The sequence below is a fragment of the Anas platyrhynchos genome, chromosome 2, assembly GCF_047663525.1.
Source record: "Anas platyrhynchos isolate ZD024472 breed Pekin duck chromosome 2, IASCAAS_PekinDuck_T2T, whole genome shotgun sequence".
NCBI classification, from domain to species: Eukaryota; Metazoa; Chordata; class Aves; order Anseriformes; family Anatidae; genus Anas; species Anas platyrhynchos.
The window spans coordinates 122581106-122603667 of NC_092588.1; the positions used below are offsets into that span (position 1 = coordinate 122581106).

The 22562-nt window shown below is 37.6% G+C and overlaps 1 long non-coding RNA gene across 1 annotated transcript; it reads right to left on the reverse strand.

Moving 5' to 3' along the window:
• Positions 1-3020: 3020 nt before the first annotated feature.
• Positions 3021-21781, reverse strand: LOC140001587 (uncharacterized). Its single transcript, XR_011806947.1, has 4 exons — positions 21705-21781; positions 11867-11913; positions 9772-9948; positions 3021-7689 (listed from the first exon to the last, which is right to left on the reverse strand). It is a non-coding gene; the product is annotated as an uncharacterized lncRNA (long non-coding RNA).
• Positions 21782-22562: the final 781 nt, after the last annotated feature.

The following is a 22562-nucleotide window of genomic DNA, read 5'->3' on the forward strand; positions in this document are numbered from 1 at the left end:
TTTCAAGATGAAAATTAATAAAATTCTAAATGAAAGGATAGTATGTGTGGCTACCCACATTAGGAAAAGAGTAGCAAAATTATCTCAAGAAGTCCTTGACAAACCTGCATTCATATCAGCAGCCTCAGAAAAACAGCTCTGACTGCTACATTTCTGCTATAAAAAGTTCTGAAACATAACTTTGGAAGCCCAGACACTGTCATTATTAATTACTTTACTGATGCTAATTTTAGGGGAAATCTCTTTGATGTCAGGTTTATGTCACAGTGCTATATTTTCTTCTAAACTGGAAGATTGAGTTGTCTCTGAACCATCAAAATTTCTGTTTTCTTAACATTTCTCTTGCTTTGCATTTTTTATTTTCATTTACTTTTTTCTTTTTTTTTTTTTTCTGGACACGCCACCTTCAGTTGAAAGTTTACCAGTTAATGGGCACAATTCTCTAATGTCTTATTTTCTCTTTGTAATTTTTCTGACTTCAAAAATGTTCAGATAAATTGTTTGTGCCTTTTCAGATTTATCCCTGTCAGTGTGGCTTAGTGGAACCATATATTCTCTTCTACATTAAACTATAGACTGTAACTAGATTCATGAAGAATTTTAAAGCAAAGATTCAAAGCCATTGTCTTTACCAGCACTGCTCTAACTCCTCCAAGAATAACTTTATAATAACTGCAGTCCCTGTAGGCATAAGCAGAGAAAGGAAAGCCACAGCAGCTTTGTTTTTCAAAACCTGTCATGTACTCTAAGCAGTGATGAATCCAGATACAGAATATCAAAAGACACACACAGTGTTCCCCTTCATTAAACAAGCATTTGATTTTAAAACACGTTTACCCTACGTATTGGCTGCCAACTACAAATACACTGTTTTCTAGATCAAAGCATCTCGCTGAGGTACAAAATCACTGGCGCTAGTTGTCATCGCAGCATTGGATGTGCCTGTCTTTCAGGATACTTTGAACAGGTGCAGCCAAGGATATAACCAGGCAGCAGGAGCAGGCCAGCTTGTAAAAGGAGAATTCTTGGCAAGAAAAATTAACCTATCTGAGCTCCTGCTGCTGCCACCAAGATACTTGCAGTACCTGTGCGTACACCCGTAGAAGTAGGTGATTTATGCATACGCTGCACTGCGGTGTGCAGCATAAATCTATCTGCAGATTTGGAAGGAGCAAAGGGAGTAGATGGCGATGCTGAAGATGACTCACTGGATTTCAGACGAGCAGCTGGGATGCTGAGTATGCACAACAGTCGAAGAAGAGAAGAGAAATGCACCCCCTCGCAGGAGCACAGGCAGTGAGGACGGAGGCTGGGGAAGGCAGTTTAAGTCGGAAAATCAGCAGGATTAACTGCTAAGGTCTCACTGTTACTCAGCTGTTATCAATTGTCTTTGAAGCACGGATAGAAATGGCCCATGTAAAGGATGACAACCGCTCTGCTGATATGAGCTGGCTTGTCAGCCCGAGTTGGCAGCAGTTTCTGCAGTTAACATAGCACTTACTGCTTTGCTGATGACCTCTGTCGACATCTGTGATGCCATTTCTTTTTATCCAACATGCACTGATAAAACCACAGCCAATCACACAAAACAAACAAACAAGTAAGATGCTTTTAATACCAAAAAATGAAGCATTTTTTTCAAGTTTTGAAACGCCAGGACAAAGACTGCCTGTGCTGCTTTAAGTTCCACTTGTGCGTATTTATACAGCCGCAGTCTCTAACCAAACGATGATATAGCCCACACAATGCTTAGTGCACAGGATGAGTGTGGCAATTGAGCCTGTTCTCTTCAGAGTCTTTGCTCACTTCCTGCACAGACAGAAAGCTGCGCCGGAGCTGTCTGAAGGTCTACAAGAAGAGAAAGGAGTCTCGTGACTTAAAACTGCATACTGCTGCCCCGATGAGAGCTGCTTCAAAAGCTGTCCCCAGTTGCCTTTTCACTGTTAATCTGTGTCAGTCACCATCGCGCCATCTACCCTGCACGTGGCTGGGAGCCCTGGCTCATTTAGGAATATTGGTTGTTCTCTGACACCTGGCATCTGGAAGGGTTCGAGTTGCAAACATGGGGTAGCAGAGCTTAGGTTTTTGGAAGGTGAGAGATGTACCCATAATTAGGTAATCAACTCAAAAGCAGGCTAACAGGCTGATGTACACTCAGCAATAACCTAGAGGGCCATATCTCAAACCCTTAGGAGGAAATGAAATACCAAACATTTTCTCACAGAAAAGCACCACCCACATTTCTCCTGACAACAGCATGACTCCTGTGAAGAAATGCCATTGCTGTGCAGTTAAAGATTGTATCGTAATGCCCCCACATAGAATGGCTAAAGGAGATTGCTCTCTTATAATGTGAGCAATATGTTGTGTAGTTTTTTATGCTTAACTTTGCAATGTTTGTAATATTCCTCAAACAGCACTGGCAAGTATGCTTAATAAGCATATCAAAAGTACTAAGGAATTACAAAATGATGTTATAATATTACGCTGAAGGATAGATTAACAAAACTGAATTTGTTTAATTCAGGACGTATCTATCCGGATCAGAAACCAATGACAAAGTTTAGGGTTATCTGGTTATACCAAGAATATACAAGTCACATTTCCTTGAACAAAGCAGAGATCAGTCTTTTGACTGCCAGAGCAGAAGACAGCATCAGTTAGTTGGAATGAGGTGAATGGCTGGCTGTTCATGCTATGACTAACCTTAGCCGTCTCCAAGACTTTCTATAGGAGATTAACAAGTATTTACATTTTCAGATGTGCTGTGGTTTGGTTATATTCCCTGGCATTATTGTATACGTTCAGCCAACAGCCTACAGATTTATTCTATTTTACTAGAGGAATGCTTGGATGTCATTCAAACAGACTGTTGACATTTGCCAGGAAGCATCCTACTAAATATAGCTATGCAAAAGGTAGATGTTTTCACCAGAAGTGCTCGTTGACATGGTGGTGATGAAACTGGAGTCATGCTTGTCTTAAGAGGTTATTGAACTTGTATTTTGTGAGGTATTCATCAGTAGTGCAGATGGAACTTCTAATCTGGTATTTTAAAATTTATATACTTTGTCAGCCGTATCTAGAACTAGGAACCGATGCCTACAATTCCATCATTTTTTGGAAAGGACCATACTTCTGCTATGTATTTGTACCATAAAACACTGCTACTTGCCGAATATTCTAAAAATACAAGTAAGCTAACAGATACCACCAGAAATACAGTAAATCACTTTCACACTAAATCACTTCCTAAAGCTTAAAAAACTAATATCAGGGGAATTTTCCAAGGACTGCAGAAGTATTTTTTCAAGGAAATTAAGAGAAATTGACAAATATTGAGACCAATCATTTTCGGTGGAATTATGTTTATATAAATTAGGTTGTAATCAGGCCAATGGATAAAAACTCATCCTTGTTTTACTAACATTAGTTCTTATAGTATTACACATGTAAATGATACCCACATTTTACAAGTGGAGGAAGAAGCAGCAAGCAAATTGCCCTGGCAATTGAACAAATGCTACAATCATGAAGTACAGAAGCTCAGCTGCTGCAAATAATATGCAAAATATAAACATGAATATATATATGAACATTCTGCTGCTCTATTTAGGAGCATATTATCTATATTCACTCAGAACATCATAAGCATTTTGAATCTCGAGTTTTTTAGTAAATCATTACTGTAATAAGAATTAAATTTCCATTTTAATGTATGTCAGCTCAATTGCTCGAGACAGGCTTCATCCCTACGGATTGAATAACATTGCATTAATAATAGTTCAGGTGGTAATTATACATTCATTATGCTTAAACTTTGTTTTGTTAATTCTCTTTTGTTTTGCCTTGGAACCAATTTTTTTAAGCACACCATATGTGAGTTGGTGCCAACAGACAAGGGAAGCAGTTTGTTTTAGAACATGTGAGCCGATGAAGAAATGTGTAGCATTCTTACAAATCAAGTGAGTTGCTAACACCCACAAATTTAGGGGAGGCAAAACACCAGTGTCAATAATAAATAGGCAGAAAAGGCACTGAAAGGCCAACAGAACCAAGGAGCATGAGCAAATTAGCATAGACATCGAAACAGATAAGAGCTGAGTGGATCAAAACTAAAGAAGCAAAACTGGGAATCAAGTGATATTTGATTAAGTCATTTGAGTCATTTGCCATTTAGGGAAATATGGAATCGCAGAGGGAAAGACTCATAGGAGTCTTTTAAATATTCATGAGTGATTAAACCAAAAAAAAACACCACCACTACCACCAACGAACAACAACAACAAAAAGCAAACAAACAAAAATAAGAAAAATTATCGAATTAAAATCTGTGTTTTCTTATCTACTTTCTAGCTGTGCCCAGAAGGCAAAAAATAATCTCATGTTCAGATAAAACATATTTTGAATTTAGCAAATTGTCAACATGATTCATGAGAAGAAACACCAGATACTAAGGGTGAATAAATAGTAAAGCAAGGTCTTACAGCATTGGAGGCAGAAAGGGAAGTGGGGAGTTTCACGAGATAATATCATGGTGATGGATGAATGTAGATACTTACCATTTTATTTAAGTATGCATTCAAATCTGTGATAAATATGAGTTTCAAAATGCAGCAAATTGCATACATAAAGGATAAGCAAAGAAACATTGCGGTAAGAAGGTTTTACACTTATCTGAAGAAGTGAAGTGCAAATTCAACATTAAAATTCTGTTTATTTCACTACTATATCTCCATCAGCTATGGAAAAAGCAACATTTATCATGTTAGATATTAAAACACATACTTTAATGTTCTTCTTACATCACATACAAACCAGCTTCACTCCAGTGCTTTCTCACTTTATGACACCCCAGTTAGCAGACAAATCCTTCAGCTCACGGACCTGCCTCGTTGTAGGTAGTTGCTCCGTAAATGACACACTAACAAATAGATTCATATGTAAAATATTTAAACATTAAAAACCCCTCTTTGTTTCTAGATTGAAAGATTTTATTTATAGTGCAGTTAACTAAATAGGCACAAGAGATAGGTCTGCACAGCAGCCAAGCATTGCCATGCTTACGGGTAATTTAAAGCGTTGAAAACCAAGAGCAGAGAGGTTGCAGCAGCAAAGATCTCACCCTCACAGAGCAGAGCTGAGGACATTTACTCAGGCCACTTGTCACACTGCCCACCTGCATTGCAATGGGTAACTCATCTGAGCTAGGGATGCTGCCATCTGCTGCAATCACATGTTTCTACAGTGTTTGGATGTGTCTAAAAAAACAAAGGTTCTCTGAGGAAGGTATCTGAGTGGACTGAGAAGGACTTTTGAGTGACATTAGCAAGAATGATAAAAGGCTAATTTTAGTTCTTGTTCCGAATTCTCCACTCCTTCCAGCTTCTTAAGGTATTCAGCAGACTGAACAGAATTTTTACATTTAACAGTTTGGTTTTCAGGTGTGTGAAATCCATTTGGAACAAAGTTTATAACATTGAAGCTTTACTAAATATCCTTTAAGGATACCTTTGAATAGAAACATGTGCAAGAAATGCTGAAGAAAGCAGAATTGGAGGCATTTTTGTCTGATCTAAATATATATAATGTGTAGCCTGGTGTACAATGGTAACTTCAGGTGGGGGAAGAGGGGAAATTAAAGCCTCAGTGGCAAATATAGTTATGGATTGGGACTTCTATTCAGAATAAAACATAAGGTAAAACAGTTTTGAACCCTGAAGAATTGTCTGTCTTTGAATTTCTACATAGGAAACCTTAGAAGGGTATAGAAAAGTCTCCTCCGGCCTGCTGGCAATGCTTTGTGTAATGCAGCCCAGGGTATCACTAGTTTTCTTTGTGGCTAGGGCACGCTGCTGGCTCGTGCTCAGTGTGGTGGCCACCAGGACACCCGGGTCCTTTTCTGCCAAGCTGCTCTCCAGCCAGACAGCCCCCTGCACCTCCTGGGGCCTGGGGCTGTTCCTCCCCAGGTGCAGGACTTTGCAGTTCCCCTTGTTAAACTTCAAGAGGCTCCTGTCAGCCCACTCCTGCAGCCATTTAAATCCCCAAAGGATAATTCCTGGAACTGCAATGGTTGTAACCTACCAAGTGCTGCTGAACAGCTGATTGCACACAAGACCTTAATGAGTTTACTTCACCTTCTAATAGGAACAAATGGGTTTGAAAGAATAAAGAAAGGTTATAGAAAAGGTAAAAAATGTAACAAACAAACATACAAAAAGGTAACAAACTGTAGAAAAATGCTTTAACATATTTCTTATTCAAATCCATTCAAACAAAAATTAATCCTCAAAAAATACCCATGAATCATTGTTTCATGGGAGGTGAAACCCAGAGCACAGAGGCTTGGCCAGGGCAAAAAGGCAACCATCCAGAGAGTCAAACATAGAATCTGCTAAATTCCAGCCCTACATCAATTCATCTACCCCCAAATATTCCTTCATGCTGATAAAGTCAATTACTTTTACACACAACTAACATTTAATGTAAACTTCTGTTAAAAAAAAAAAAAAAGTATAAAACAAAACTGAGAAATGAATGTTGCATTTTGATAAATATTTCAAGCCAAATCCACATCTCAGTGAAGTCAGTATTAAAACACAGACTTCAGCTAAATCAGGAGTTCATGTTTCAAATGTTTCAATGGACAAACTGGCTCTGACAATCAAGTAATCTTGGGGAAAACAAGGAAGTTACGGAAACACAATATGCAAAGAACATTTCGCATAGAGCAGATAATGGCTTCAAAGATTATTTCATAGAAATGTAGGGCTACATGAAGCCTTGGGAAATCCTGCAGATTGAACCTCTCATTTCTGTTCATTTCCTCCGTACCATTTCTAGTCTGTCTACATCTTTGTAGAGTGTGGTGCAAAAACCACAAAGAGCAGTGGTGCACAAACCACACACAGTAATACAGCTGGGGACTCGAGTACACCAGAATAATTAGCTTTTCTGTCTCAGTCATGACCTTTCTGCAAATATCTCCCCAAAACACATTATTTCATAGTGTCTTTTGTGACACTATTGTATTATTGGTTTATATTTATCTTGCTATCCAGGAAAACTCTGGATTCCTTCTGCTGTGTAGCTGGCTGATGGTCATTCCTTATTTTGTTTTTGTGTGTCTCATTCCTGCTTCATAAGCGTTGGTTCTCCAGCTCTATTAAACTGAATTTATCTTGCTGATTGTCGACCATGATTCCAATTTGTTCCGATAGTTCTGCCCTTCACAGTACTTGCCCTCTCTTCCAGCGTGTTCTTACTCATAAATTTTGTAAGCACATTCTCCTTTCTGCTATCCAAGTGCTTAATTATAATATTGAATGGAAATGACCTCAGGACAGACTCTGCTGGAACCTAACTTAGAATTCCTCTCAGTTTGAAGCAGAACATTGGTAACTCATCTATGGGAGTCATTTTTCACTTTGCCTCTAGACTCTATTCTATTGTTTGCTTGCAATATGGAACAATGTCAAATCCATTTCTAACAGCAAGATATATCTTATCTCCTACAACCCCTCTGGTCATGAAGCCAATTACTTCCTCAGAGTGTAGCTGTTGATGCCTCTTTTATTCTCATCTCTTAATAAGTGAGCATTCTCTAGGTTCACAGGATAAGAACAGGAAGGCAGTGCTGCCTCTGACTCCTCTTCACCCATCATTAAAGCCCTCAGCACTACTTTTCTCCTGTGGATGGTAATAAAGCATGCCCAGTGAGCAACGATGCGAAACCTGACATATAGCCCATACCAAACCTGATATAGCCTGTACACAACTTCTGCCTCTCCCTCATTCCACCTGGCCCAGACCTGCAGCAGTTGTGTTTAGAAGAGAGAAGGTGTTGCAGATGCAGAAAGTAGAATAGGGTAAGTTGCAAAGACTGCCTATAAAGGTTGGGAACTGTTGGTCTGAGGTAAATCTCATCATACGCTCTCAGTTTGGACATCTCCGCCACTCCAAATATTCTTTAACGTGCTCTGCCTCCATTCAGGCTAACTTTAGAAAAGTATGGGGATAAAAGCAGCTAGATCAGTTTTTAATATTTGTTTGAGAAAATCCTAAAGTTCCTATGAAATTTAATAATTTAGTCCCAACAATGAAATATCAAATATGTTTACAAATAAATAATTCATCTCAGGGAGATGTAAGTAGTTTACTATTAATCTCAATAACAAGAGAAAAATAAAACATCATCTATTTTTCTCCCTTTTGAATAAAAACAAAGAAAAGAACAAGTAGCAGAGACAAGGAAAAGCAATAACATATAGTATCAAGATTTGAATAAATCACTCGTTTTTCAAGATATTAGAAATCCTGTTTTAACTCTCCTTCTTTCCTCTTTGCTGCTAAATTACATGGTTGATTTTGAGCATATACAAAAGTTAGCTATTTAAAAGCATTCCAGAAAAAAAAAAAAAAAAAAAAAAAAAAAAAAAAAAAAAAGCTTTATTTTTCCAAGACTGGAGAAGGTAAGAAGCTGTGGTTTGTGATAAACTGGTGGAGCTGAAAGGTATAGATCTGCATAATAACTGCTCATATCGATGCTGAGATCAGCTAGTGCTCTCAGCTTTCTAAGGGTGAAAAATACTTTGGGCCCATTAATGCGAACAATCCCCTTTAAACAAAGGTTCTGAAGTCTGAATCGCTATGCTGAAGGCGACATGCAAACAACACAATAGTAGAATTTCCAAAAAAAAAAATCAAACCTCACACTGCAGAACCATAAAATACATCTTTTAGGTAAATGGAATGTCTACTTTTAATACCATCTTTACCACATAAAAATAATAATAATAATAATAATTAAAAAAAGAACACAGAGAAGTCTATAGTCTTTTCCTTCAGGAATTTCTTACACATTCTTTTACTCGGGGTCAGAGGAAAAGCATTCTGCATACTGCTACCTCCTACAAAATAAAGTGTTTTGCACAATTTGTAGGGTCCCAAGAATTTCTCAGAGATACAAGACAATGAAGATGAATCTCACCCATATATTCCTTCTGTGCACCTTCAAATGTTCAAATCACTGAAATCCACTAATGCTGTTCTGTGTGTTGTTATGAGCATGTTATATGGGTTAAAATACCTTGCAAATTCAATCAAGTGAATGAGATGAAGTTTACCTTACGTGCATGGACACATACAGTGTGAGCTTATGATAAATTTTCTTTTTTAAAATACACATTTAAACATAACAAATATTCAATTTGTTTGCCTTTACAGTGCTGTCTGGATAAAAGCACTTAAGTTGTTCCAGTATAAGGTCATATTTTCTTTCTTTTTGGCAGCCATCAGATCATTTAACTTTGTTCAAACTCAAATGAGCTGTGCTATAGTAGATGCGAAGGTACAATATTTAGTGCCTAGTTTAAAAAATAGGGTAGGACCTATCTAGCTTTGATAAGCATAGATAAGAGGTCTGCACATATTCATAAACCTCTACAGTTTCAGTCAGATCTGACCACGTAAGTCCAAATTTGATGGACTGGCTACTGACTTTGAAATTTCCATTTCTAGGTGCTTTTTTTTTAGTAAACGAACCTCTTTGAACGATCTTTCAAAACAGACATTCTATCAACTCTTAACAGAGACAAAGAGAAGATCTCTTTCCTGATTGCTCCATTGCTTTACATTACTTTTTGCTTTCTGGTAACATGTCCTTTTTCTGCGGCCTTTTCTGCTGAAGACACTTGGACACATTAACTACTGTAACTCCATTTAAATTCTCTAATTTGAAAGTAGCAGTTCCAGATGTGGCCCGGTGCTTACCTCCTCAGCAGTCTCTTGGTATCCATTACCTTGGTAGGCATCCTGTCATTTTTCACAGCTTGATCTTTTTTATTCTTCACTAACGCATTGCTCTTTTTTCTTCTCTCAGCAGCATGAATATATGATACGTGTGTGGATGTAACATTTATGAAGTTGGCTTGCTGTTAAGACCTACGACTAGAGATATGCAGTCACTTACTGTAAATGCTGTATGATTTTGAAGATATGGTATTTCCAGGGTAGGGCCTTTCTTTAAAACCCATGTATTAATATGTCCTTTATACGTGAAAAGCAAGACAAAACAAAACATAAAAACCACTAGGAATAAATTTAAAGATTCTTCCTCTACATATCATTTTCTGTGTCATGTTGTTTCTCTTTATGCCCTGCTACTAAGATGTGCGTATACCTAGTCTTTAAGCAAACTTGAAAATTTCAAGAATGGTTACAGTTCAAGACACAATTATGAAATAAAAAGATGCCATTTATATCTTTATTACATTTTTGGATACTTCTCTTGTATTCTTGATGGCTGTACAGTTGCATTCACTATCTCATGGACAACCTCTCAGTCCCACAGTAAATCTGAATTATAGAGTAGACTTTGAAATATCTTCTTTACTTATTTTTCATCCCACTATCATAACATAATCAGAAATTATTTGCTACCTCAGGCACAATCATCCAAATAGACTGCCAGTTTTCATTCACGTGACTCCGGATTTGCTAAAGATTGTATTTTTTAGAACATTTGCTGCCAGCAATTAAACCATAGGACTGCTCAGAAACATTCTGTGTCAGTGTAGTTTGAGTGGGTGGACTGCCTTCAAGTACTTTGTTATGGGCAAACAACACTAAATTTTGGCATTAGTTGCTGTGACATCATCGGCACAGTCACAGAGATAAGAAATTAATTGTTCACTTTCTGCAAGATCTTTCAGCAATCGAAACAGATGGATGGCTTCTTATATTGATTTCTGTACCTGTTGCTTGCTCCATTTCTTCAATACTTGTCTAACTCTGGAAGCCCACAAGTAGTTTAGTCATTATGATTTGTAAACTACTGTGCAGCATGGTAAAAAAATGTTTGTCAGAGCTGAAATTACTTCTTCAGAGATAAAAGGGACAACTGTAATTGCATTTTTGCAAGAGGTCTTGCAACAAGATGATTACAGAGCTTTTAAGCCATGAAGTCATTAATTTGGAGGATAGTAGTAGCATTTGCAAATACACGTATACTTTTTTTTACACTGGAAAATGTGATGCTGATCCACGTGAATGAAAATTGAGAAGGTTCTTCTTTTAAGATGACTGAGAGAAGTCCAGGAAAATATGCTTTGATGTTGCCTACTTGATACTCTAAGTGACTGAAAATGTCATAGCTACTTCTACTGAATATAAATTATAAGGCAGCTCTGACTTGGATTATTAAAACAGTCTGAGAGATGCTTTAACGAATTTGTGCACATAATGTTACATTTTAATCTCCTGGAAAGGTGAGGGGAAGTGAAATACAGTAAAATAAAATGAAATCTTAGAATAATTTTTCATTGTGTTTAGGATTACAAATTTATGTCTATCCATTTTCACAGGCCTCACATTTGCAAAGCAGCCACTGCCTTAAATTTTGTAGTATTGAAAACATGGTATTTCAAAGTTGGAAAGTTTCTAAAGGTACTGCATTTGATTCACGTTTTAATATTTTCCGTGATACTACTTTGATATCTACTAAACATACTAGTTAGCCCTTGATTTGCAAGGCATTTTGTAGGTATTATTCTGTGGTGACTTTTTAAAATAAGGTATGCCAAATGTTACACTGAGGAAACAGGAAAAGGAACCAGACTGATTGTTACAAGGGTTGGGTTTAGTCAGGTGAACTATGAAAATTCTTCCTATCGTGAGTTTTCAACTGGGCCCCTAACAGTTCCTATTTTTACCATGCAGGAATCACACTCAGAAAGATTATTGATTCAGATTTACTTAACATAACTGTGTGGAGTTGCACCTCATGAAGGTAACCCACCTATATCCGTAAGCATGGAAAGTGATGAATTGTAATTTAAACAAATGCAATTCAAAAATGAATACTTACCAATTGTGGTATCTTCTGCAAGGTTTATAGGTGGAGCATTTGCAGTACTAGGAAGTCAACAAAAAATAAGATTGTAAGGTTAAGTACTGAAATCCATGATTTAATAATACTTTGGCATTTTAATAGTATTGTGTTTTGTTGCTGCTATTGGTTTGTTTTTCCTAAGAAAAGCTCTACGCTTTTAACAATCTTTCACAATGAAAGCCTTACTGGTTTTCAAGTCATGGGGTAACAGAAGTCATGGCTTATGACAAAGCTGTGGACAGTTCTTCAATAAGCAAAGAATCGTGATTAGATTCTACTTTTTCTTTTCAAAGAATTTCATACACTTTCCTTTGACCTGTCATGAGGTCTTGGCTAAGACCACTGCATATTATTCAGAACTCCCTTGATGATCTCTAGCAAAAACCTGAAAATACTCTCATTGAAATATTTAAACAACTGAACTTTCTGAATCTTTTCATAAATTTTGAGGGAATGAGGTCATTCCAATGTAAAGCCATTTATATCAATATGAATCAAACTTTTCCTGTGTAGGCAGGCTCCCATAAAAAACTATCCAGAGACTTCTAGTCACTTGAATTTTATGAGACAAAACAAGAAAGATAATTTAGCTAAAGCACAACATGGTTCCAAATGAAAACACACTGTATCAGTTGAAAGAAAAATCTAGAAAGTGGTACAACAGATTAAAAGTCTTCATCTCTCCTGCGAGGTATACCTATGAGCTAGGAAACTGCATATCAATGCAAATGCTTCAAAGATTGTACTTCTCTTCCCACTCTTTCATGTTTACATAGTATGTTAAAGAACTGAAGGAACACAAAATTGTGGATTTTTGATTCAATGTTCTATTGTTTTGATTGTTGTAGTACAAATAGAAGAAAGCATGCAGATACCAATGCTTTTCTCAGCTGAATTAGTACTTGGCCAATGTAATACACTTTTTTTTTGAGCAATCTATTCTGTAAATTAATTTATCTGTACAGAGTTGTTCATAATTTCACTTACTCTAATTTGTGTTCTTTGTAGACACTACATAATAAGTGAGGAAGTCCTAAGTCTTCAATATGCAAAATGGAGCTACCTTAAAATTACTTTGACCAACAATTTTCTTCTTCTTGAATGGCTTCAGAAAATATGATTCTTTGCCTCCCAATTTAAGTGACTCATTTGTCACTGATTTGATTTACAGAAGAGTTTATTCCACATAGTTATGAAAGTAGCTTATACACAGAGTTATAGCATTGAAAGGATTAAGTCAGATGGAAATTTGTGGAAAGACAGTTACAATAGTTTTGGAAAAACTAATAAAAATTACTATTGAATAAATAAGCCACATCTGAAAGCATTAAGATAAAACCACTGTCACTTAATATTTTTTTTCCTCCTTAACTATGGATGATAAAAACCAGTCATGATATCTGTACAACTGAGGATTGTCACAGACAGACTCAGATTCTGTATGTGGTGTTCCAGTACCAGAAAACCCACCAGGGAAAATACCTGGCAAAGCTGAATATACAACTGAGGCAAAAATCTATTTTCTGTTATTTGAATCAGGATGTTAGTATTCAATAACCACAACACCAGGACCAGAACTATTAGTATTGTACATAGATTTTTACCATGGCTCAATTCAAAGTAAAAAACATAAATGCTAAAGTCAGAATTAGATTTTGTAATTAGCACATTTTTTCTGTTTTAATAGCTGGTGATTTAGATAAACCATTTTTGTTGCTGATTTGAATTCACAGAATCACAGCATGGCTGAGGTTGGAAGACTCCTCTGGAGGGATGCAGGTAGGAGGTATTCTTGATGTTAAGGACTGAGGTAAAGAAGGCGTTCAGTACCTCAGCTTTTCACTGTGGTGTATAAGCAGGCCTCCAATTTCATTCATCAGTTGCCCTCTGTATTCCTCCCAGGTTACCCTGTATTGCTTCTACCCTCTGCATGCTTCTTTTTTGTGCTTGCATTTGACCAGGAGCACCTTGTTGATCCACACAGGCCCCTGGCATTTTTGCCTTATTTCCTATTCATTATGATGGACTGCTTTTGAGCTTGGAGGAGGTGATCCTTGAATTCTAAAACCAGCCTTCTTGGGCCCTTCTTTCCTCCAGGGCCTTATCTCACAGGACTCTTCCAAGCAGACCGTTGTAGAGGTCAGAGCCTGCTCTCCCAAAGTTCAGTGTTGTGAGCTTGCTTTTTGCCCTCCTCACCCTCAGGATTCTGAATTCCACCACCTCATGGTCACCGCAGCCGAGTCTGCCTTTGACCTTCACATTTTCAACTTGCTGATGAGCATGAGGTCCAGCAGGGCATCTTTGCTCGTCACCTCCTCTGTCACTCAGAGGGGGAAGTTATCATCAGAGCACTCTAGGCACCTCCAGGAGTGCTCACGTGTTGCTGTGTTGTCCCTTCAACAGAAACCAATGTGGCTGAAGTCCCCCAAGTAGTTCAGGGCCTGCAAACGTGAGGCTGCGCTGATCTGTCTGCAGAGGGCCTCATCCCCTTATTCTTCCCGCTCTGATGGCCTATAGCAGACACCCACTATAAAGTCACCTTTACCTGTCCTCCCTTTAATCCTAACTCTCAAACTTTCAGCTGGCTCCTCAGCAATTCCCAGGCATTCTGGCTGCTTTCTCATGTAAAGGGGCAACTCCCTCCTTCATCTTCCCAGCCCATCCTTCCTAAAGAGCCTGCATCCCTTCATGGCAGCACTGCAGTCCTGGGCCCCATCCCACTTTATCTCTGTGGCCCCCATAAAATCACAGCCCTGCAGCTGCACACAGATAACTAAAATGTTTAATGGCCATACTGTTCGTTAGTGTTACTAGTAAAGGCCAGGCATTTAAGGTAGGCACCCCAACATGTTGAGTTCCTACTAAGGATTTGGATGATTTCTCCACCATGGTGCCTTACACTCAAGTGCTGGATCTGGCCCTGTTTTGGGTCCATTTTATTGATTTTGTGATCCCTTCCTGTCACATCACCCTACACCTTTTTTCTCACTGACTCTGCGTATCACTCCCTCACAGGTTTGTCGGTCACTCTCCCTCCCCCATCACTCTTAGATTAAAGCCCTGCTTATAAGGTCAGCCACCCTGCTGGCGAAAATAGCTTTGCCCTGCTTAGTGAGGTGGATCCCATCTCTCCTAAGCAGACAATGATCCGTAAACAGGGTCCCATGATCACAGAACAGAAAACCCAGTTGCCAACACCCAAAACTATTTCATATTGTTTCAATAAACTAGAAAAATGTGGATTTAGCTGCAACTGGAAGGCTCACACAGCATATGTCTTCTCCTCACATTCTTAAATTCATGTAGCTAAGAGCTAGCCTGTGACGAACCTCCACTGCCACACCAAGTTGGTATAGCAGCACTCGTTGTGACAATGCACATCACTTCTTTCTGGACACAGACAGATCACTCCCATATACAACACTGACAAACTAACAGTGCTAGGTTTTTTGTTGGCATAACTGTATAGTGAGGGGTTGCCAAAACATCATGCCAGTAACTCTTAGCACTACAGAGCTCACAATGAAGATGAGTTCAAGTTCTAAGGAAGACACAAAATTCACTTTTCTTGCATGAACCAGTAAAGAAGAGACTGAACTCCCCAAAAGTGTTCAACCTGGTAGCCACATAGACCAGAGTTCTGAAAAATAATTCTTCCTCTAGTCAGATCATGCAGATTAAAAACATGCTTTTAATTTAATGAAGATGAACAAATTTACTCGGTTGTTTAGGGTTTAAATATGAGCTATTCTAGACATAAAACTAATTCAAGGCTGAATAACTAATCTTCCTACAGTCCATCAGTATTAGAGCATCAGTTTGTACCAGTAAAACTACCATTCCTGAAATTAATGTAATAATAAAACCACAACTTTGTCTCAATGAGATGCTATAACACAGAAGTTATAACTGAAACCTAGAGAGTAGATGCCTCTTATAAAAATAAGCTGCTTCATTTTCATTGTTTCAAAGTAAGTTTTAAAACATTAGCAAAATACATCTCATTGTTTAAAGTCAGTTCAATATGTCTACATTATCATAAGTGGGAATAAAAAATCATTCTGTTTCTTAAGTGGCAAATAGTGAGAAGTCCCCGACTACCTTAAGTGAAATTCTGGTAGTTCTGCTTTCACTGAGGCTGAAGAAAACTCAGTATTTCATTGAAATCTTTTCTTGCTTGGCATTTCAAGGTAGGTCTTCTTGTTTTAAGATAATTTTCTAGTACATACTAACATTCCACGACTTTCTTCACACTTAATTTTTCCATGGGCTACTTAATATGGGTTATAAACACACACTCCATAGTGGGTATAAATACTTGTAATTTATGAAACAATGTATTATTAGCATGACAGTCCTGATACTAACACAGATCATTTGCTAATTTCTTACAAGATACAAGTGTTTTTAGAAACCAACTTTAAAAAATAAAAATTTAAAAATTAAGCACCTATTTGAACTACTGAACTCACAGGTCACTTATGGATGAGATATGGATGAAATTAAAATTAAGGAAGACAAACATAGCAGATCTCTAGTTCTCTAAACAGCCAAATTCAGTAACACAGTTAAAATGTTTTCCTGTGTCTTTTGTTCATCTTTTGCAGATATATTCCAGGACTTGTACAGAATATGCACTGCAATATTTATTGTAGAGAGAAATGATTAACTTTGCTTAACTGCTCTGGAGGGATTAAGTCTCATTAACTCAGAATGTTTTTGCTATGTCAGAGTCTCCAATATTATTTTCACTTTATTGTTCAATCCAACAGTGTATGGGTTGCCTTTCAATCAAACATTGGCCTCCATCCAGTTTTGAACTCAAACCCATACCTTTGCCACCCAAATCAAAGTGACTATTGTGCAATATGTCATTAAAAACAGGCAAATCAATGCTCCCTACACACGCTTTCCAATTGCTGCATGCCTTATAGCTACTTTTTAATATGACAGCGATTGAGGCTAAATATGTAAGTTTCAATGCTTTTTTCATGCCTTCAAATAATTTCATAGAATCATAGAGCAGCCCAGAGTGGAAGTAACCTTGAAAGATCATTATGTCAAACCTTTTGTGGGAAAAGGGAGTGTAGATGAGATTGCCTAGCACCCTGTCCAAAAGCATTTTGAAAACCTGCAGTGGCAGGGATTCTGCCACATCCCTGGGAATGTTGTTCCAGTGACTGATTGCTCTCAGTGTAAAAAACTTCTTAGAGCAAAACAAAACCTATCCTGCTGCAACTTGTACCCATAGCCCTCTGTCTTCTGCAAGTGGCTCCTTGGCAGTGATAGACTCTGTGCTCTTTGTAGCCATCCTAGCAACTCAACTAACAGTGTCTAATGTCATGGGAGACAGGATATTTTTTGTGAAGTGGCCCAAGTTATCAGCAGCAACATTTTAAATCAGATATTCATTAAAGCCCAGCCTTCGATTAGGTATGTGATTAAGTCTGGGTTTTCAAGAGGACTGTCATAAAAAATGCCCAGTACAGAACTGTGCCTTTTTCAATAATCTTGTTGTTAATATTACAGAGTTCTAATTCAAGAAAATACTTTTTGTCTTCAGTTGAAAACTGGTCCACAGTTTATAGGGAGTTATGTTTCTAGGTATAGTCTACATAAAGAGAATTTCTAAAAAATAGTCATTGCCAAAAGAAAATAAATAAATAAATTTTACTGTAAATATTGGCACTAAAAGGGCTTTAGCAGCTTCATTATGGGCATGTGAAGAATTTTAAGTAGAACCAGAAAGTCAGAGCAACCAAAATTAAAGTATATAACAGTATCTTATTTACCAATTAAAATACTGATTAGAATACCGATTTGCTATCCAAAAATTGCATCAATTCACTTTGAATTAACAGTTCACTCCAACACTTATTTGCTTTCCTATTTTCTTGCATTTTTTTTCCAGTTTTCCCCTCTTCAAAACTGATGCAGAACATTTTTTCTTATTTACCCTTTGAATGAATTTTTAAACAATCTCCACAGCTGCTGAAGGCAATGTTGTTCAAATCCTTCGTAATATCAGTATAAAAAGATAAAATCATATTGACCACTATCATGATATTTCAGCCTTTTAGTAAGGGCTAGATATAAGGGTCTCTTTCTCTCTCTCATTGCTTCCTCAACAGTGTGATCTTGTCAGGAGTCAGAACACGCTTTGGGAAGATACCATCCTATGATAAAGATCGCTGTGCACTAGCGTTAGAATCCCACCTATCCCTTCCTTGGCACATAAGATCTTTTTCAAAATCACCTCTCCATTTACCTACTTTCCTACTGGGACCACAGTTATCCCAAATTCTTACATCTTACAGAGATGTTCCATCTACTGTACAAAAGGAAAGCCCTATCAGTTGAGAAGAGAGGGATAGTATAGCCTAACGTATGTCTCACTTTGCAGAGCAAAATCTCCAGCAGCTACCTGTCCTCATCTTTAGCAGACAGACTTGTGAGAAAGATAGCAAAACTGAGCCACAACTGGCTAAGCAGGCTGCGCAGATAAGGGCAACCCTTTATTATCAGTGTCATGTCATAAAACTACCACAGTACCAACAGTTTAATCATTGCTGTGTTATCATACAGCTGACCTACACATTACTTCCCATCTATGGCTATATAAATGAAATAAGACTGAGATACTGTCAGAGATTTCCACTTCAAGCTTCTTCAGACAAATGCATATTACTTCCTTTTTTTTTTTTCTTTTTTTTAATTGTTGTAAAGAATACATGAGGTAACACGCTAACTTTATTGCTTGCTTAAGAACTTGCTTAAGGGCTCCCCAGTTCTACAACAACAGGTGCAAATGTCTTCTACAATGTGCAAACAGACCTGTGCTACCTAAGAACTCACAACTTCAGATACCAAGAGCACTGCAAGAGAACATACTTCAAAGTGTGTCATGTAAGGCCACTGGGGACTCTAGTTACAAAACTGGAAGGGCCAAAGCCCAACTTGAGTTCAATCTGGCTATTGCTGTTACAGACAATAAAAACACATAAACAAGAAAAGGAGGGCTAAGGAAAACCCCCATCCTTTATTGGATGTGGGGGGAAACATAGTGAAACACAGAGGTACCTAATGCCTTTGCCTCAGCCTTCACCAGCAAGACTTGCCAGTCCAGCATTTAAAGTTGGACTAGATGATCTTAGAGGTCTTTTCCAACCTGAATGATCCTATGCTTCTGTGATGCTTGAGCCACCATACAATACCTTCAGCAAAATTCATGTTTACTTGAATATCCACTTTGAACTACAGAGATTTGGCAAGAGGCCTGGAAGAGTTCAGACAACTGAGTCTCGAAGTTCAATTTGCCCAACAGCCACACAATTCCATTTGTACTTCCAATCTTACCCCCCCCCCCCAAAAAAAAAAAAAAAAGATTGATGAAAATATTTTCATAAAAACATATTTTGAAGACACATGAAGTTCTGTTTTTGTAGAGGCACCTCAATCTCGTCAATGCTAGGCATGTGGACTGAAGGCCCACTGGGATCCACAGCTAAGCACTCCCATGTAAATTGTGGAATTTTTAAAATTAAGAAAATACATGCTCATAAGAAATGGGAAATGCAGAACAATAGCCATATTAACTGAACCACAAGAGTAATTATTTTTTTAGGCGAAAGTTCATAAGTAATTGGCTGACTAGCATCACTTTCATAAGTGTTATTTCAACATTAAAGTCAAGAAGCTCGGTTCATTTTAATGCTTGGATTGCATGCGTGGCAAGCTATCTAAGGTCACAGTCTAATGAAATTACTATGGAAATGTTAGCTCTCTCAGTGAACAGCTCGTATAAACTTAAGGCTGAAAATACTCAAGACGGGCTGTTTTTGAAATCATGTCCCAAGACTTTTATTATACAATTCTTTAGATATTTTTTGCTTTTCTCTTTCCTTTCTTCAACTAAAAGCACCCTGACCTAGTAAGTCGTTTCTATCTCTGACTTACATAATTAGCTGTTCAGCTGAAAGAGCTACCTTTCCAATGCTTTTCTGGAAACTACACGAGGTCAAAATAAAATGTCACCTAGGTCAAGAACATGTAGTACTGACCATCTACTAACTAACTGTTCGCTTTCTGGACATGAACATTAAATTCAAATGTTATCTGTTTACATCTTTATTTCTGGCACCTCTAGAACATTGATCATCATAGTAAAAATAACTAGATGTAGATCCTACTTTCTGTAACACGAGTTGCATTTTAATTATATATATAGGACAATATTCAGTTTGCAAACTTTACTTTTATTTTCTGAACCTAATTGATTTAACCTCACTTGGGTTTAACATGGGCTTGTTCAGATCCCCTTGTTCTACTGCAAACCATGGATGAGACAGGTATTAAGTAGAGGCATCAAGATAATGCATAAATAAAGTAACAGATGTAATTTTTATCATAACTGGTAACAACCCTATCAGAATCCCTATCAGAAGAATGTGAAAATGAAATTTCTCAAAAAATACAACTTTCCAGCCTGATTATCAGGCATGTAGGCCCCCAGAACATAAAGGACATGCGCAGCAAAAGCTTGAAAGTCACCCAGAAATCCAGAAATCTATGCCAACATATTTTTATAAAATGCCATAGTTCTACAATTATTTTTGGAGGCCTAATATATTATTTTGAACATGTGGTTTTGGCAGAAAACTTTTCCAATTTTTGGTTGTTAAGAAGATGTTTGAAAATACAAAATCCAAAACACTGTAAGACAAGAAAGCAGACAAAAAGAAACAAGGCTTCTTTCTCAAGTTTCTAATTTTTAAGCTCTACAATGTTTACTTTTGACCTAAACTATGATTTCTGATGATTTAGGTGTTGGTATTATAGAAAATGAGACAGGATCACTAGTAAGTTTTCTATGTTTGTTTCCAAGGCCCGGTCACACGCACGGATCAGAGTGACAGAACATGCAGCAAGAAGTCAGTATCCAGCACTTGTTACTCTTGGCAGAACTTGCCTAGGAGTCAGAACAGCTGCAAACCTTGTATGGTCCCCTCTCCACGGACACAATCCATGTCATTCTAAAATGTTTCACACAAGTTATCAAATTAAAGTGCTTGCACAGAACAGTTATTGTTAAAATAGTCTACCCCCTAACAGTGATGAACACTGGTTGCGGTTCTGTAATTAATATAAGCAGCTATGTCCAGAGCTTGTAGGTAATCAGTAAAGAGATTCAAGGGTATCTGGATGAAAATAAACAAGTAAACAAACAAAGCAAACAAGATATTATATCATTTGAACCAATGTTTGTCAGTTTTCTGGGGTAAACTTGACAAAACTGTTGAGTGTTACATCTTGTACTGGTCTTCTCATCCAACTATGCTGTTATCTATCTCAGGTGGTATTACCAATACTGTTCAAGATTTGTCCTTCCATACCTAGATCTATTATAAACAGAAACAAATCTGACAATTCAGAAGAACCCAAAGTGGGTCCTAGCAGTTGGACACCTCCAGGGATGGGGCGTCCACAGCTTCTCTGGGCAACCCGTTCCAGTGCCTCACTACTCTCCTAGTGAAGAATTCCTTCCAAATATCTAGATCTAAATTTCCCCTCTTTATCCCAACTCTGTGTTGGGATCCACATTTAATACCAATGTACTCAGAGCATCATTGCTAAACATGTGTATGACCCAAAATACTATGCCTTAGCTCAAGGACCTTGCATGCTTGTTCTGAAATAAGTATCAACTCTGTATTTCTGACTAGGAAGCACATGAAAAATCTTCTTTTTTATTTTTATATTTATGCATAGATATAATAAATATATATCAGTAGCTTCATTTCAACTCTGTACCTACCTAGTCAGTGAATACATCTGTGAACACACAGCAGACAAGTCCACCTGTATCCAGTTCTTTAGATTCCTTCCACCTTTAAAAAAAGAAAAAAAAGTCATGGCCAAGTTTTAACATATAATATTTTCTTGAAGAAATCATTGCTCATAAAAGTTTCTAAGACATCTCAGGCCTACATGATCTTTCGTAGATAGCTCTGAGTAAAATTCCAGCATTCCTACTTGATATAATGTAAAATCCCTTAAGAGGTGGCTTTCCAACAACTTCTGGGCTGGAATGCAAGTTATTCTCACAGCCCTGGACAGAGTTTCCAATGCTCCATCTTTAGTCTATGTGCAGCTCTGATGCTACAAGAAACTATTTACAAAAAGGTCTCAGTATACAGTAGGTATTGATGCTGAAAGATGCTTAATAATGCTGAATGACTCATGCAAGGCGTAAACATTTGAGTTAGCTTAGCCTGGTACCACCATTACAGTACTCACGACCAGTTTCTAATGCCCTGTTATTTCTGAGCTCAGCCCTTTCTGGCTATTGTCACCTCCAATTATTTTGTTCCTTGTGATTCATTTTCAGTCTGCTGTGGCAACTGTGCAGCTATCTATGTTTTGGAAAACTGCTAGCACAACAGTTATGAACACTCAGATTTTCAGAGAAAGTTTCTCACTTCAAGCAGATACCTCACATAGCTCTGATCAACAAGCCTGTGGAATGAAGGACATGAAAGAGGCTGTGTAAACATTCATCCAGCCAACTGAGTTAACCAAGGATTTTCTGAGCAAGCAAATGACGTTTCCACTAAGTAAACAAAGATGAAGGCCAAATTTTAGAAAGGTTCGATTTATTAAATGATATTACAGC